This window comes from Mus caroli, chromosome 8 (assembly GCF_900094665.2).
Source record: "Mus caroli chromosome 8, CAROLI_EIJ_v1.1, whole genome shotgun sequence".
Taxonomy (NCBI): Eukaryota; Metazoa; Chordata; class Mammalia; order Rodentia; family Muridae; genus Mus; species Mus caroli.
In genome coordinates this window covers 63,153,841-63,165,015 of record NC_034577.1, presented here as the reverse complement: position 1 = coordinate 63,165,015, position 11,175 = coordinate 63,153,841, and the positions used below count along the sequence as shown (strand labels likewise).

General features: G+C 49.0%; 1 pseudogene; it reads right to left on the bottom strand.

Moving 5' to 3' along the window:
- The window catches only part of LOC110300845, a 175,840-nt pseudogene extending 166,759 nt beyond the window's left edge, over window positions 1-9,081 (bottom strand).
- Window positions 9,082-11,175: the final 2,094 nt, after the last annotated feature.

Here is an 11,175-nt window from a genome sequence, read left to right as displayed (position 1 = left end):
TTTTGGGATAGTATTGGAAATGTAATTGAGGAAAATATGTAATAAAAATATAAAAAAAAAAAAATAATAAGGGTTCGACCTCTCCCCTAGCCCACCACTCAGCAGAGGGAGTGGGAAAGAAAAGGTTTTAGGTTATGAGGGAAGTGGACCCGTTCAGCAATAGTTCTTTGGGGGTGAGCTTGATCTTCTTTGGCAGCAGTTCAGCCCCATAGCAAACACCAAATATGACCCAGCAGCTGCAGACCAGTCCTCTCGGCAGGCAGACACCAGGCGGGAAACAGGAGCTATAGTTCAATCCTGAAGAAACCGCCAGGCTGGCCAGCCAACCTGCCTGACATGGCAGAAGCAGCAAGCTGCCTTGGGAACCTCACAAGCAGTTCTTGGAAGAGTTTCTCTCAATAGCAGTGAGCTACAAGTTGAGCTCAACAATGCTTTGTAAGGTGAACAAACACATGCGTGTCTTTAGCGAAGAATAGAGGCAGAGCAAACCAGACCAAGGCTCAGCGCTCATCTCCCACTGTCTGTGGGGTCATATTTATACTCCTTCATCATGGGTCCTTTCGTGTGTCTGCTATATCCAAATACCCTTTCATCTGTGTCTGCTTCAGGAAAATATTCTTTCCCATGTCTGCTTTAGTAATACATCCTTTCATATGTGTTCCCCAACAAAACATTTGCTAGGAACAGCATACCATGACGTGGATGGTGTCTGGAACCCTGAGAAGCAGGAGAGACATCCTTCCATGGGACCTGCCATCAGAAATAAGGAACTACCTGAAGCAGGCCTGGACAGTGACAATTCAGAAGCCCTTAGGCGCTCTGTGGAAAAAACTTGTTCCCATTTCTCCTGACCTTAGCCCTGGACAGCGGCTGTATAGATTTCATTTGTGCATGACTGCTTTTCAGTTGGCCTTGGTGTACATAATTATTCTATTATATCTGACTTTCCTATTTCTTTCTCCTTCTGCTCTGGTGAATTCTGTGAAACTAGATGTTCCCTGATGTAATGATTCTTAAACAATCAAAAACTAAAGCATAGGGGCACGGCATGACACAGCACAGCACAGCACGGCACAGTCCTAGTGGCCCAGGTGCGTGCTGTGTGCATCTTGGAAACAATGTAATAACTGCACAGTGGTAGTTTCAGATCAGTGTTTGACTTGCAAAGAAAGTTTGAAGAAATTATGTCTAGAAACAAATTAAGAAAATGAAGCAGAGCCAAAATTGGGATCCTGAGAAATGAAAAAGCTATTGAAGTTATGAAATGAGTTTTGTACATTTGAGAGTGGTTCCTAGTCTCCTTTGGGTATGTATGAATACCAAGTAAAAATTAAACTCCTAAAAGAAGATATAGAATACATAAATTTAGAGATTAGTAAAGCTAAATGAAAACACTGGGCTCTTAGGAGAGTCGTTGTGTGCAATGGGCAGAAGCAGAAAGCTAGTGGAACTGCTAAGTTAAGGGTTAACTTGATTCTTTCTGGCCACTGCCTGGCAGCTTTGCCCATGTCATTTATCATTAGAACTTCACAAGAAACCACACGGAGCTGACCTCGGAGCTTTGACCTCTGAAGTATAATAAGTTGAAAGTTAAAGTCCAAATAATAAGTTTGCAATTATTATTTTGGCCATGGGCCTGGGACTAGGGGAAGCTTGAAACTTTGGGGGAACAATTGGAATCTTAATTCTTAATTCTTTGTAAGATGTGATTATTCTTTTGAACTTGACACATCTGGTAATGATTATACAATGTCTCTTTTTCTACCTGCTTTTTAGAGTAACAAAAAACTTGGCGGGGCTGGAGAGATGACTCAGCAGTTGAGAGCACTGACTGCTCTTCCAGAGGTCCTGAGTTCAATTCCCAGATATCACATGGTAACTCAACTATCCATAATGAGATCTGATGCCCTCTTCTCGTGTGTCTGAAGACAGCTACAATGTACTTACATATAACAATAATAATCGTTAAAAAAAGGAAAAACTTGGGCAAGTTAGAAGTGAGAGGAGTGGTGTGTGTGTGTGTGTGTGTGTGTGTGTGTGTGTGTGTGTGTGTGGGTGTGTGGGAGTGAGAAGAGAGTGCACAGGAGAGTACAGAGTATGCACAGCCTCAAGCTGCAAAGCACGCAAAGCAGAGAGAGGGAAAGTACAACGTCAAGCCTTGAGATTTGCACATCAGCTTGTACCCAAATACGCTGCCTGTGTGCTTATTATGCGCCTTCCAGATATCCCTGCTTACAGTTGAGAACCCCAATCCTGTGGCAAGGCCAGGCCCTGACAAACATCATTTGACATAATTGACTTTCCAAAACTAGAAGTTTCCACTTCAGTGCTAGGCTTATAACACTAGGGCCACACACTTTTGCTGTCTCTGGCGCTGGAGGCCTCTTCTGCAGAGTGACACCTTCCCTGGAGGTGGCTTTGCATCTTGCACAGCAGCCTTTGGCAGGAAGCATCTTCTGAACCCATGGCTCTGATTTTAGTTGATTGTGGAAATGTATTCCACCAAAGAAACATTTATTGGTGTTTGAATTTTGAGCAATACTAAAATTTAAATCCCCAGTGTCAACTTTCCTGCAATCCTGTTCTTCACACAGAAAGTCGTGTGTTCATGGACCAGTCCTACTAATGGATTCAGAGCTGTGATCATGCTGGTAACTGGACACACAGATTAGCTGTTGCTCTTGTAAGGCTGAGGGATGGCTCAGCTGATGTAGTGTTTGTCTAGCACACACGGAGCTCTCTTTGGGTCATGTGGACGAAGGAGGAGCAGAAATGCAGGGTAAGGTTGGTGACATGGCTCAGTGTGTAAGGTACTCACTGTCAAGTCTAATGACCTGAATTTAATCCCTGGGAAGAGAACACTGAGTTGTCCCCTAATTCCCACAGGAGTTCTGTACATGTATATTCTGCCCATTATCAAATAAATGTAGGAAATGTAAAAAAAAATGTTCAACATTATCAGCAAGTTTCAGGCCAGCCTAAGCTACATGGGACCCTCTCTCAAAAACTAAACTTTTGGGTGCCTGTAATTCCAGTACTCTGGAGGCAGAGGCAGATGGCTTTCTGTGAGTTCAAGGTACACACGGTGAGTTCTAGGAGAACCAGGGCTGTATACCATCCTAGCTCAACAACAAACAAAACAAAGACAAACAAACAAGCAACCACACAAAACAAAACAAAACAAAGGTCAATGTCATATTCATATACATAGAGATTTTGAGTCTAGCCTGGGCTATATAAAACTTGTCTCAAAAAAAAAAAAAAGTTACACCACTCTGAACATGCCTGATCTCATCTGATCGCTGAACCTAAGCAGGGTAGTACTTGGATGGGAGATTGCCTGGCATGCTCGGTGCTGCAGGCTTAAAACAACAGACAGTAACAATAGCACCAGAACTGGAAGGAAGCCTCAGGGACTAAGAGCACGCTGCTCTCGCAGAAGATTCCAGTTAAATTCCCAATACCCACATTAGGCAACTTACAACCACCTGTAACTTCAGCTCCAGGGAATCTGGCACCCTCTTCTAGTCTCCAGAGACACCCCACGCAAACAAGGAGCAGACTGAGATCACTGGCTGGTGCCAAGCAAAAAAAAAAAAAAAAATACTCTTATACAACTCATTCAAGAAATAAACCTTGGGCCGGGCGTGGTGGCGCACGCCTTTAATCCCAGCACTTGGGAGGCAGAGGCAGGCGGATTTCTGAGTTCAAGGCTGGCCTGGTCTACAGAGTGAGTTTCAGGACAGCTGGAGCTATACAGAGAAACCCTGTCTTGAAAAAACAAACAAAAAAAAAAAGAAAGAAAGAAACCTTGAAACATCCTCCACGTTAACACACACATACACACACACGCGTGCGCACATGAAAAGAAGGGTGGTGCAAAAACTACATGTGCATATGTATGTGGATAAATATGTATATGCACATATGTGTGAACCATTCTGTGCATGTGTGTATAAGCATACATTTGTGTGTGCACATGTGTGTGCAGTTATATGTATGTGTTCATGTGTGCACATGCTGCACATGTCTGGGTATGAATCCATGTGTGTGCAGGTGCCCACTCATGCAGTAGATAGTCACGACTAAAGCTCCCTCTCCATCCCTGCTTGCTCCAGATAGGGAGAACCCACAGCACTCTGCACGTATGGGCTCTGGCTTGGCCTCCTGCTGCTGCAGACGGTAGACTCTGGATGTGCTGGGCACGGGGAAGGTGACTGGAACTGGTCAGGCACCCCCAGTGAAGGACTCGGTAGTTCACATCCACTGGAAGCCTGTTCAGCTTTGGGTTTTTGCAGACGATGAGACTAGTCCAATGTGACTGGATACACCAGAAGGCTTCCTCAGAGAATTGTGCCTGTTACTAAGGCAACCAGAGCTGCTAGAGTCCTTTACCTACCAAATAGCTCAACCAATCCTTGGGCTCCCCAGGCAGCAGGTGAGTGGGACAGGACAGGCACGCCCAGTGGAGGAACTTGGGCAGTGTGACACAGAGGCCATCGGTGATGTTGGGAATGTGGGCTGTGGGGGCATTGGATGCCATCTGAAGAAGCACTTTGCTGGACACATCCTGTCCAGCAACTACATTAAGGACCCGAGGCGAAAGGAGATAGCCTACCCTTGTTGGCTTTTTGTCAAAGCTGAGAGTGTTCCGGGATATTTGGGGTTTCATACCCAGCCTTAATCAAAATTTGCTACCTAATGAGTTGAGTTTGTGCCTGTCACCTGCCCAGCTGTTCTGTGGAGGCAATGCTGCTCCTGCTCCCATGGCATGAGCTGGGGACACGTCCCTCTTCCTCCCCTTTCAGGAGTGACCAGTCTGCACTCTTGGTGCTTTTGACCAATGCTTTGGGGCCCCTTGAGGTTCCTGCTCAAAGCTGGGATTTCAGGCGCTTTCGGCTGCTCTGTTGTTCTGTGGGTGGGCAGTGGCTGGAATATTCACACACTATTAAGAGCCCTGCTCACAGCCTCTGCTCACTGTGGAAACTATGCAGCTTGCCCAATTTCATTACCTGTCATTTTGGTGGAGGGGTTGCTCTACACCACAGAAAGGGCTGGAAAGGCGGCTTAGTGGTTAAGAGCAGCCTTGACCCAAGCTCTCTGAAACTGTGAGCCAACCCAGCAGTTAGCTTCTCTCAGGCACTTGGTCACAGCAAGCAGAATCCTGGCTTCCTGACTGTGCCTTCTGTCCTACTGGCCAGGGGAGAGGGGTAGAGGGTGGTACCATTCTGGGCTGTGGGTATCCCTTCTCCAAACCCATGGAGTAGCTGTGGCCACCTGCCAGTGACCTCCTGAAGGAGATGGGAGGTCCTTCCTTCTTGAAGTAGCATTGCTGGAGCCTTGTCTACAGCTGGGCACTTTCCTGAAATCACCTTTGCAGAACCGGCCTCCAACTGTTGGGCTACTTTAAATAGATCACCTGGGAAAGGCCAGAGAGAGACTTAGGATATGCTCTGGGGCACAACAGGGTATTGAAAGGCAAAATATCCTGGAAAAATGTGAAGTTCCTTTTTGTATAAACTAAACAAAGAGGAAGTAGGGCTTCCCATCTGCCTGAGCCATTCACAGTACCTGGGTGCCTGCAGGGGAGATCTGCCTGCTGCATCCAGAGGAGAGCAGGTTCAGGGCTCGGGTACAGACTCTCTGATTCTGCTTCTCATGCTCAAGGGAGGACTGGGCCATAGACCAGATGAGCTGGTGACTCCTTCCCTCCTGAGCTGACTGAGGTCCCCCTGAGAGCCCCACCTATGTACCTCCACCCTCAGCTCCATGGAGAGCTCCCACTGCCGGAAGCCAGGCTTTCTCTGTGGGTTCTGCATCACTTGGTACTTCTGAGTAGTTTGGCATGAGCCCCGAATCACTTGGGTGCATTCGCCAAGGCGTGGAATTAGGGCTGCCTTCCACAAATCACTTGAGAGTACGTTCAAGCTGCCTCAAACAGAAGCCCAAGTCCATTAACTTAAACAAACATGGGGCAGACAGGCCAGGAGGGGCTCATAGAGCCACTGGAGGCTGTCAGGACCCAGGCCTGCTTCCAGAATCAACATATTTAGTGAGTACCCTTAGTACCTTTAGACTGAGAACTTCATGCACAAACCATCACATCGACATCCAAAATAGAAAGAAAAAAACAGGAAGTTTCAATGTCAGGACCAAGCTTTCCCAAAAGTTCCCTAGAGATAGTTTCTTCTGTGCCTTTGGGCTCAGACTCTGATGCACAACTTCATTTCAGGGCGCCGGGCAAATGTCATTGTTTACGGCTGAACTACAGAAGCAACCAACATCAGACTGTGTGGCGCTGTGTGAGGGAATGAACGGAGGGTTGGATCTGGTTCTTCCTTCCAACCCCATGCTCCCAGAAATAAGACTCAGACGCAAAATACATCTACAAATCCCTTAGCCGTACATGTAGGCGCTTCTCTGACTAGATCACAACTGAAGACAGTCCGTTTACTCGGACCTACACTCTGCCACCTGGCTGGTTACTGTGCCAGGGACTGTGTGCCTCACACCGTACAGGCAAACCTTCCCAAGCCTTGCTCGAGCCCAGAATTCTTTCTCCTCCCGGATGTCCCACCTCCTATTCTACCCTTCCCTATAGAGCATATGGTTTTTAATTGACAGGTGATGCACCCATACAATACACAACATATTCTCTCTACACTGGTCGGGCAGGGATCAGGAAAGCCATGCAGGCACAGTGCTGATGACCCAGAACCCAGAGGTGATACCAAAGTCCCCTTGGCCCTCCTACCTGGGAGTGTTGTAGTTAAAATTAATATCAACTAGGGGTTTCTGACCCTCCTTAGATCATTCAATCTCCAGATACAAGCCACAAAACCTTTCTATTTATAATAAGCCTTAAACAGCACAAGAACTGGGCAGATATCAGCCCTCTAAGCTATTTCGTCTACTTCTCTGCCAATAACCCTGAGATATGGCTTGCCATGTTCCACCTGAGCCACTCTTACTCCAGCTGGCAGACCGTCATAGCCAGTTCTTGCAATCCCTTACCCCACAGTGTCTTCCTCTCTCTCTCTTCACTCTCCATTCTCCTCCTCATGGTCTGGCTTCAGACCCCAAGCCCAGGAACCGAAGCCCCACCTCCCTCCCTTCTGCCCAGCTACAGGCTGTAGGCATCTTTATTGACCAATCAGGGGTGGCTTCAAGGGCAGGTTACATAGCATGCCTTGGTGTAGGTGAGGATTTCCTCAAGTGGAAACCTCTGGTTTATATGGAAAGTCAGTTATGTCAAATTATGTTTTTGTTGGGGCACACAGGTTGAAAAGATGCTTGCATATAGCAGACACGTGAAAGGACCCATGATGAAGGAGTATAAATGTGACCCCACAGACATGGGAGGGCACTGGTTTCTTTTGCTCTGCCTCACTGTTCTTCACTAAGGACACGCATGTATTGGCTCACCTTACATATGTTGTTGAGCTCAACTTGCGGGAACACTGCCTTTGAGAGAAACTTGCCCAAGAGCTGGGACTTCGCCTCCGGCTGACTGGTGAACCTTGCATTTTCCTCAGGATTGAACTGCAGTTGCTGGTTGGTGCCTGGTGTTTACCTTCTGAGAACTGGACTGAAGCTGCTGCTTGTCTATGCTGTCTGCCTGCCTTGAGAGCTGGTCTGCAGCTGCTGGATCGTTGTTTTGGTGTTTACTATGGGGCTGAACTGCTGCCAAATAAGATTGAGCACACCCCCAAAGAACTATTGCTAAACAGGCCCCCATAGGCCCCTAATAACTTTTCTCTTCCACTAACTTGGCTGGGTGATGGGCTAGAGGAGAGAGGTTGGACGTTTATTAGTGTTTATTATGTTGCAAAAAATGTATGCCTACAGCAACCAGATCTTCCAGGCCAGTATTTAGCATTACAACAATACACAGCAACAGAACAAACACTGGAGCTGTCCAGGAAGCCAAAAGCCCAGCAGGGACATCACCTGCTGGAAGCAGTAGCGCTTGAAGTAGCACCAGAGCTGGAAGGTGCCACTGAGAACTAGCAGAGAGAGCCTGGATGGTGTGAATACTCCCACTCATAGCTGATCATCTTGAAGACAACATCCCAGTAGGGCATGCTAGTGCGTTGACACAGGATGGAGATGGGCTTCTTGGGGGTGGGGGGGGTGGGGGGTGGGGAGGTAGGCCTCTGGGAAGTACTTGGGCGTGGCTTGCTTATGCCTGAGGTGGAAGTAGCTGTTGAATGCTTACCCCTACACCGTCTTCAGCGTTGGATTGTTCAAGAGATAACGCATCTGGTTGTACTTGTTCCACTCGAAGCCGGTGTACAGGCTCTTGAAGAAGCGTGGCTTTCGCCCACTGGTAGGCTCGGGCTACCCAGCGACACTTCCGGCTGAACTGTGCCTCATCCTGCCCTCGTACCCTCTCCGGCGCTGCCTGTGGCCTGGAGCTGCTGGTGCGACCATTACAGGCGTTGAAGGCCCTCTTAAGGCTCCAGCAGATGCGTGTCCAGCAGGCGGCTCACTGTGAGCAGCCATGGGCTGTACCACCCTATATTGGAGTCTGCCAGGCTCTGCTGGATCAGGTCCTCCTCCCTCAGCACTGCTTCACCGCTGCCTTCCCGGGTTGCTGGAGCCCCCTCAGGTTCCACAGGGTCCACTGAAGGCCCAGAGCTGGGAGGCAACTCCTCAAGCTCAGACTTGAGAATTGAGAACAGCACGCCCTGTTCCTGCTTTGGTTTGAACAGTTTCTGCCAAAGACCATTCTGGTGGCGCTTGGCAGAGCCCAGCCCTGGCCAGGTGAGCAGGCAACTGCTGAAGCAGGCTCTCCCAGTAGTCCACGTCGAAGTTGGGGTTGCCAGCATGGATATTCCCCTCAATGCTCAGAAAGATGACCTGCAGCTGGTCGTATGTCTTTGCGTTGATCCCCTCATGGAGCTCGCCTGGCCCTTTGCCCGAGGCCGCCAGTTTGCGGGGGGCCTGGGGCCTGGCAGTCTCAGTAACAGTTGTACTGTCTTGCCAGAAGTCCAAGTTCTTGCCCTGCTCTAGCTCCATGTGTACCTGGATGTCCGCTAGAAGGTCTTCCATGTCCACCACTGTGAGGCCACTGAGGAAGGTGTAGTGTAGCAAGTAGCTCCTACTGCCTCACTTTAAGTTCCAGGTGGTTCGTGCTACCAGCCCCACCCAGGTTCCCTCCGATCTGCAGATGAAACACACAATCTTATTTTTTAAATGCTTTAGCTCAATGGCCGGGCTCTTCTAAGCCTTCCTCGGCTATTGTGCCCTCCTTTTCACTCCCAGCTCAACACCCTAAATCTGCCCTTAGCTTAGTTGGGTTTCTAATCTCCTGCCTGCTACCTCAGGCCCAGTCAGGGAAGTGGCTGATGGCCACTCTGCCCTAGATCTCATAGGGCTAGTGGCTCTTTCTCTCTCTGAAGCATCTTCCTCTCAGAGTTGGCTAGCCTGCCTGGGGGAGAGGTGGGGATATGGGCTGGAAGTCCCGCCTATTCCACCCAGATCATTGGCCGATATCGATTAAGAACCAATTGGGAAACAGGACCTTCAGCATTCACACACAGATTCCTGATCAAAACAGCAGAACCACTCCCTGCCGTGTAGAGCTCTAGCAATCCCACTGCCAGGTCCCCCACCTCTTCACTGGTGCACTTTGCCAGAAGGTCGATGGGTTTGGCCACCTGTCTCAGTTTCGGATCTTAGAGCAACAATTGGCCTGCTACAGGTGTCCCCCAGCTCCTGTTCCTCAATGGCTTCAGTGCCCAGGACTTTGGAGTGTCTTGGGGGATGACCCTGGGGACCATGAACCTTGCAACCCTGCAGGTCCTGGAAGCCCCTCACCATGCCTGAGTCTGAGTGGGTGGCCTGGTCCTATGAGTGCCATTGGCTTAGCCGGAGGCTCTGCCTTCGCCTCCCAGACCTCTGCCACCAGTTTCCCTCCGAATCACACCTGCGCCTTGGCTGTGCCACCTGCATTCACGATGACCTCTGTGTTCCTGTCACCTCCAGTTGTTCAGTCCATGGCTCTGACTCTGACCCCTGTAACCCAAGGAGTGCGAGCACCAGCCAGTGTCCAGACCCATTTGTGGATTCAGCTGGCCTGTCCTCGGGAACCTAGTGGCTTAGGAAACTGTAACTTTTCCTCTCTGAGGCTTTACTGCCTTTATCTGCTAACCAAAGCCTAGTTCTAGAAGCTTCTAGCCTCCTTACACAGGGGCAGAGGAAGCAACCAACTGATCTTACCCAAGTCCTAGAAGGAAAAAGCTTTCTCCTTCTCCACACTGTCTTAAATCCCCTTCAACTCAAAGGCCCTCCTTTCTGTTTACTAACGTCCATGCCCTGTCAGCTGCTTGCTTGCTCTCTCCCCTGACCTAGGGTTGACTTTATACAGCTCTTGGATTACAGATGTGTGCTGGGGCTGAGCCACACCCCAAATACTTGTTTACAGTAAACAAAAAATACTAGGATCAAAGGCTGAGCCACAATTTGAAACAGATTCTTACAGTTCACAGTCTTTGCATTCACAATGTGACTAAATATCCTGGAACACTGGCCTGTCTGTCTGTCTTCACCTGTGTCTAACTTGTTCCCTCTCTGCAACCTGTCTCTGTACAACTGTCCCTGTAAAACGCTGCTGCCGGCCCCCCCCCCTCCTCCCCCGCTCTACTCTGCCCTGTCTACTCCACTGTCCTGCTCTCAAATCAGTTTCTCCACAGACAAAATGAACCAATTCAAATCACAGGTCTAAAGGCAGGTTTAAAGGAGGCCTCGTTGATCTCAAGGGTGGAAGTCAGTGAAGTCCCACACTCTGGCAAGCTGGTGTTATGGGCTTGGGGCTTGGGGTGATGCTGAATGAGCTAGGAGCTGGGATTATGCCCATAAAAGATTTTTTAAAAGCTAGGGCTCCTGTGGGAGCACTCGTGGGTGGGTGACGGGAAACACAGAGAGAGAGAAAGACGATTTGTTAGCCCAGAATTCTCCTTGTGGATGAGGTAAGCAGAAGAAGAGCAAACGGGGTTTCTTAGCTTGTGCAGTGGCAACCAGGGGTTTCAACCAAACATCTGCATCTCTTTGCCTACTTCCTGCTGAAGAGGGGCAGCCTGAGTCAGGAGAGGCAGGCGTCAAGTGCAGAAGGAAACTTCTGGAATCCCTCCCTGGAGAAAGCGAAGGATGCAAGGTGCTAGGAGAAACAAA